At 45.8% G+C, this 6762-nt stretch overlaps 1 protein-coding gene across 3 annotated transcripts in view; it reads left to right on the top strand.

Moving 5' to 3' along the window:
- The first annotated feature begins 3339 nt into the window (after positions 1–3339).
- ASB2 (ankyrin repeat and SOCS box containing 2) overlaps positions 3340–6762 on the top strand; it is a 30388-nt gene continuing 26965 nt past the window's right edge. For 2 of the 3 annotated variants that reach the window (XM_035106907.3, XM_035106887.3), the window contains exon 1: positions 3340–3458. The gene's annotated coding sequence lies outside the window, so the exon portion shown is untranslated. Of the gene's footprint in view, positions 3459–4481; positions 4568–6762 lie in introns of all 3 variants that reach the window. The other variant, XM_035106896.3, reaches the window with a different exon arrangement.

Genomic DNA, 6762 nt, shown 5'->3' with positions numbered 1-6762 from the left:
TACAATCTTGTGTACACCTACTCTGAAGTAAGTGTCAATGAATCTGAAGGTTCTTACTCCCCTGTAAGTGCACATAGTAAGTGTGGAGAACCTTTGGCCCACCAGATGTTGCTGACCTGGGAAAGTAGGGGCGGATCTACACTCATGCTTTTTAACATTAAGGAAGGGGTTTGATAACACAGATGGACACATGAAGTCCTACTTTTTACATTCATAAAGCGTTATTACCTTGTCTTTTTTTATCACTTTTTTATCATTTTCTGCAGCTGTATCAGTGAAATACTGCCCATATGTCTCTATGTAGCATTTTTTCTTTTTCTTTTTTACTGTATTCAAACTCTGACCCCTCTCCAAAGATATTCAAGGGGCAGTGTTCAGTTTCTCCTCCTGCCTTTTGCTTCTTCCATCCTAGCTGTTTGCAGGGCTGGCTCTATTTAGAGCCCCGGTGGCGCGGTGTGCCAGGGCGCCGTGCCGGTAGGTGGGGCGCTGTGCAGTAAAGCCGTGCGGAAACCATGCTGCACCCTGTGAGGGCGGGGGCGCCGGAGCGATCTCCGCCCCTCAGCGCCAGGGCGCCCGACCTGCTCGAGACTGCCCTGGCTGTTTGTTTTCATTTTATTGTTTTCATTTCCGGTTTCTCTTTTGCAGTCCATTCAACAAAGGACAAGGAGGGAGGGAGGGAGAATTAAAATGTGGCACCAGAGGGCAGAGCAGAGCAACCAGCGACCAGCAGCAGGAAAAGAAACCATTTTGGAAAATGGTGTGGTATTACTTACATTGGACGGCGGGAAACAAGGTAAAAGACATTTTAACTAACAAGTATGCCCTGTGATGTTTTAGAACGACATATCTAATATTCTAATAGGGGGAAATAATGTTAAACAGGTCAGTGTAGATCTAGGCTAGGACTCTGAACTAGATTGGCAATCATCACCTTCTTATGTTCTCTCACCATCCCTGCTCATTGACCATGCTTGCTGGGGCTGATGGGAGTTGTAGTTCAGGAAGATTTGCAGGGCCACTCCCCTACTCCAGGTTAAAAGATTGCAGCTTTAGACTGCAATCTTTCCGAGTTCCATGTTAAGTTTCCTATGTTTTAATCGGGACTGGGATTACAGAGGGGGACAAAGGGTTAAAGTCTCCTCCTTGTCCTACCAGAGTCCCCGTCTGACAAGAGATGCAGCTCTAGGGTTTCTTGACAATGTAATAATTAACAAGTCACCAGTATTTTAGAAGAGCCTGGTGGATCAGAGCAAAGGCTCAGCTAGTCCAACTTCCTGTTTCCCATTGTTGGCATCCATCTGTCTTGAGAGACAATGAAGTGCTCCTTCAGCGGTGAAGTAAAACTGCTGCGTTAGCAGCACTGAAGTGACCTCCCTGCGATGCAATCCTGGGCAGTGTGTATGGAGGCCCTGGGCTGCCCAGATGACAAGACCCCTCTCTCGGCTTCGCTGATGTGGTCCAAAGGTGCTTTAGAAAATCACAGACCATACCGGTAGGTGTGCTTCTTGCAGCTTGAGGGATGCTGCCCCGATCCTGGATCGTAGCTCGCAGCCACCTCCACAAATACCCTTTGATAGCAGCAGTGCTTTTTTCTAGGGGGGATGCAGGGGAACACATACCCCTAAACATTTTGTGAATCTAAGTATGGCCTCACTGAGGGGGGGGCAGAGTAGGAAAATGAGAGTACCCACCCCTAAACATTTTTTTAAGTCACCAGCTTGGCTATTCTTAGGCTGTGTATACCTTCAAAGCATATTTGAAACGCATTCTGTCCCTCAAAGAATTCTGGGCATCGTAGTTTAACCCTCACATAGTTATAATTCCTGGCAGCCCTTGACAAACTGCAGTGCTCAGAATTCTTTGATGGAAAGAATGTGCTTCAAATGTGCTTTAAAGGTGTGGTATGTACACAACTGTAAAGAACTCAAATATGAAATTGCTGATCTTCAAGATACGTAACGCTCTGAGACTTGGGCTCTAGGGCCGGCTCTACGGCCAGGCTGGGTGGCGCAGGGGGGGCGCCACGCAGCTGCGCCTGCCCACCCGCCAGCCGCTCCGCCGTGCAGCAAGCCCGCCTACCCGTTGCGCAGCAGTGCCCTCGGCGACCGCGCTGCGTGCTGGGCCCACCCGCCGCGCTGGAAAACAGGGCAGCGGGATCTGTCGCACCACGGCGCCAGGGCGCCAAAGGTGCTTAAGACGGCCCTGTTGGGCTCTGTAACTGAAGATTGAAAGTAGCCAAGGTAACACATCTGTTTGCCCTCAGAACCCTAATTCTCTCCCTGGAAGAAGTCAGTTCAGGCACACATCTTTTGATGTCTAAAGAACGAATGTACCATTTCGGTAGCCAGTCCAGCTTTGCAGCCTAATAGGTTGTCCTGTTTGGATTTCCCTTACTTGTGACAAAAGTTAGCTGCTAAACTAGGGCATAGTAGACAGACACTTGGACTTAAAGTGGGTAAACTCAGGTTCAAATCCTTGCCTTAGACATGAAACACATTGGGTACCTTTCGGCCTTCCACTGGTCTGGTTTGTAGGATACACAAACCAAACCATAGTTTACTGGGACTATGCAAATGTGTAAACTTTGCTCATCCCCTAAGTTTTTTTGCTTGTTTGTTTTTGTCTGAACTCAGGTTTGTAGTAAAGCTGTTGTTGTTGTTGTTGTTTTTACTACAGTTCATAGTTAGTGAGTAGGAAGCTCTCCCATAAGCCTGGGTTTGTACATCACACAAAACCAAACCATCACTTGACTCAGCATGCTGGTTGCACAATCCTGGTAAGCCATAGTTTGGCTTACCATGTTGCAAAACCAAGCCAGTGTCACCCAGAATGGTTTACTTTACAATGTTGTCTTGGTGGTTTAAAAAGTGTGTGTGTGTGTGTGTGTGTGATGTGTGTAACTGTGTGTGTGTAACCCTGAACTCTTTTGAGGAAGTATGGGATAAAAAAAATAAGATTACATGTGCTAAAAACAACCCTTGAAAAATATCAGTCCGGCCATAGTCATTTGAAGTTTGCATGGCCATTGTAAACTCCTTTCCAACTTTCAGCAACATGGCCATATATGGTTTACTTGTACAGGGCAATAAATAAATAATGATGTAACAAAAAGGTCAGGCTTATGTCATTTCGGGAAGGGATGTTGCAGAAAGCGAAGTTCTACAGATTATAATGCTGCAGGGAGAAAACTTGAGAGGGGAACAAGTCGCTTTGCCACAGACTTCACACAGGAAATCTGAGATTCAGAGCAACTTATATTTTGGCTTGTAATCGTCGATCATGGGGTGATCCAGAAATAAACTCCGCACTTCAAAGAGGGAGAGAGTTCAGAGCTGCTCTGCAGTTTATCAACACACAGAGATGGGAGAGAGATGCACCCGAAAGGGGATTTTCTGAATTAAGAGTTCACCAAGCAAAATTACTTCGGGGTAAACTTTGTTAGCTACAGAAGCTATAAGGTAATGCAGTTATGCATGCTTTGAATGTATTGGTTGGGTGCAGAACCTGTAATTTGTTTACAATGTGCATAACCGTTCCTTTCTCCAAGTGTAGGAATGCATTAAATTAACTATGGGAAATCTTGGAAGACAAAGGACTTTTTAAACAGAATTTACTTTGCATCCTAAGTGGTTCACTAAAATGTAAATATGTAATTTATACACTCCTCCACCACTGCATATGCATCCATTCAAAAGGAATGTTTTGATTTCTTTACTTCTGAAATATTATATGCAGAAGTAATTGATATTAAAAGAGGAATCTGAATGTCTGTAGTGCCTGATCTTTCAACAGACCCTACAGGGAAATGCTAAATCCATCTTAAGTTACCATTTATTTCATCCAGATTGTTTCTATTATTTCCATGGCTATGGCAAGATACAACAATTGTGATGATGAACAATTGTGATGATACAACAATTGTGATGATTCATACCAAGTGGTATGAATGTTGAATGTTGGAAGATTCAGGACAGATGAAAGAAAGCAGTTTTTTGTGCAGCACATAGTTAAACGACGGAACTTGCTTCCACAGGAGGCAGTGATGGCTATCAACTTTGGATTAGACAAAGTCATGGAGGAAATGACTATCAATGGCTCTTAGCGATGATGGCTTTGCTCTTCACAGTTGGAGGCATTATGCTCCTGAATACCAGTTTCTGGAAACTGCAGGAGGAGTGAGTGCTTCTGTGCTCACATCTTGCTTGTGGGTTCCCATATAAGCATGTGGTTGGCAACTGTTGTTGTTGGCGTCCAAGATGTGCCAAGGCAACTTCATAAACAGTTTGATGTATCCCGGCAGCTGGGGACTGGCGGGATTCATTTACTCAGAAATGTTTCATCATCTGGAAACTTAGTTCCCCGTGCTTTAGCAGATTGCAGTAATCATTGCGGCAAAAATATATTTGCCTGACCTACATCCTATGTAGCTGATCTAAAAATATTAGCTCTCAAGGTCTGCACGTTCCATCTTACATTTTTAGGATTCGGGTGGCTGGAAACTTACAGATCTTACAACAGGCAATTGTGGTGAACAAACCAGAAGATTCCCACTGTACAAAAGCAGCTGGTGAGCTAAACCAAGAAAAACATTCAAACAACAACAACAACAGGGCAAGGAGATAGAATTTAAAGGTGGCCAATCTGAACCCCCTGCCTCTGAAAGGAATGCGTGTGCATTTTATTATTGTAAATATATTTGCACATTTAATCCTTTGGTTGAAATGAACACAAACCCTGCAAGCGTCCCAGAAGAAAGGGCCATCGTTTCCGCTCTGCGAGCGCACAGTGGTTATTTTGGGCACCGTGTTCTCGTGAGATTTTGTGCTGATAGCGGTGTGTGTGTGCCCTCTAGATGTTTTGGACTACAACCCCCATCAGCCCTAGCAAGCCTGGCCAATGGGCAGAGATTAGGAGAGTCCAAAACATCCTGAGGGCACCAGGTTGGGGAAGTCTGATAAAGATCACCAGGTTAGGGTTGCCATATTCTGGTGATCAAGAACCCAGACACACACACACACCCCGCTACTGGTGCACCCTGCCATCTCACATCTCCCTCGCTCGCCCCCTCCCTGCCGCTAACCCGTTCTTTGTCCGCCTGCTCCCCCCATTTCTTCCCTCCCCTCTCTTACTTTTGTTGTCTTCAGCCACCTGCTCTTGATGGGAGGCTGAGTAGCCCTGGGGAGTAGCAAGGCCTGGTGGCCGCTGGGAGCACCACGAGGCCTAACATGGCCCTGGGAAAGTCGTGCAAGGCCTGGTGGCAGCCAGGAACAACACCAGACCTAGCACGACCCCCGACAGGCTGCTCCAGGACACCCGAAGTGCGCTTTCTTTTTATGGGGCACAGCGCCTTCTGAGCATGTGTGTGCCCCACAAAAAATATTTTTAAAACCAAAAACATTTTTTTAAAAAAACAACAACACAATCAATAAAATAAAAACCGCAAAGCCAGACATTAAATCCAAAATGCAAAAATCCTCCCAATTGGGGGTGCTGTGTTGTCCCCCCCCCCAAAAGCAGGACATTTCCAGGAAATCCCGGACATATGGCAACCCTACAGCTGATAGAAACACCAGTAAGGCTTGGCACTTAACACATGGCCGTGAGGCAGGTAGCTGAGTTGAGGAAGCAAATCCCAATAATTTGATTGATTCCTCTCTCTTCTGTTCCACAGCAAGACATGGGATTGGGGATGTCTAGATATGTGTTCAAAGATAGGCAAATGCAAGTGTGAAAATGCAGCCCTGGCAAACTTCCCTGAAGTTGTTACACCAATGTTTACCTTGGGGTTGCCTTACAGTGAAGGCATGTCCCAAGTCCGTTTCGGGGGCCTAATCCGGCCGGCCGGTCGGTTTAATCCGGCCCCTGTGGCAGTTTATTTCCTGGGGTAAAAATCCCCCCAAAAGCTTCAACAACTTCAATCCTAAAAAAAGGTCAACAACTGTGGTTGGCCCTTTGGTGGGCCCCCACGGCCCATCACTTCATCAAATCTGGCCCTCTTTGAAAAAAGTGTCCAATGTGGCAGATGCGTGTGCCATATGCATACACTCCACAGGGGAACCATGATGGTGGCAGCTCTCTCTTGGGTATACTCAGGTTTCCCTCAGGGTAATGTGTGAAATGGCCGTCAGGTGGAAGGCAAGACCCTCCTGGTAGAATACTATGTTGGAACTGTTTCTAGCAATCACTTCTTTCTGTCTGTGTGCCAGTGACCAGTTTGTATCAAACTGGTTAGCTGGCTTATATGCTAAGAGCAGAGAGGGTGAAATTTAGACAGGCAACGGGAGTTGAATTAAAAATTCAGCGTGAGTTCAGCTTTACCTCATTGTGAACAGTCAGTATATTAACCTCAGAAGCTTAGAAAACAAAATGGCTGCCATGGTGTGTGTGTGTGTGTGTGTGTGTGTGTGTGTGTGTACAGAACTTTGAACCCTCTTCCAGTATATCCAGACAATTGTCTTAGTACTGTCACAAACACCAATTGCGATTCACGCTGTGCCCTCCTGAAGGAAATGTTCTTCCCTGCAATGCTCCTCCTCACACAGTGACCTCCTGTGAGCTGTTTATTTTCCTTTATGTGTCATATGAAATACTTGGCAAATGTCAAGTTGCAACCTGATCTCTACTGGAGTATTTTTAAAGGGTGACACAACTCAGGAAAGGAGGACCTGGGAGGTAGGAGGAGGGGAAAGCTGGTATGTGACAACTCTAGCAAGAGTCTCTTTTTGGTTTTGCAAAAAAGCATATAGGGGCCTGAAACTTAAC

This window comes from Zootoca vivipara, chromosome 1, assembly GCF_965207765.1.
Source record: "Zootoca vivipara chromosome 1, rZooViv2.hap1.1, whole genome shotgun sequence".
Taxonomy (NCBI): Eukaryota; Metazoa; Chordata; class Lepidosauria; order Squamata; family Lacertidae; genus Zootoca; species Zootoca vivipara.
This window is presented reverse-complemented; position numbering and strand designations above follow the sequence as displayed.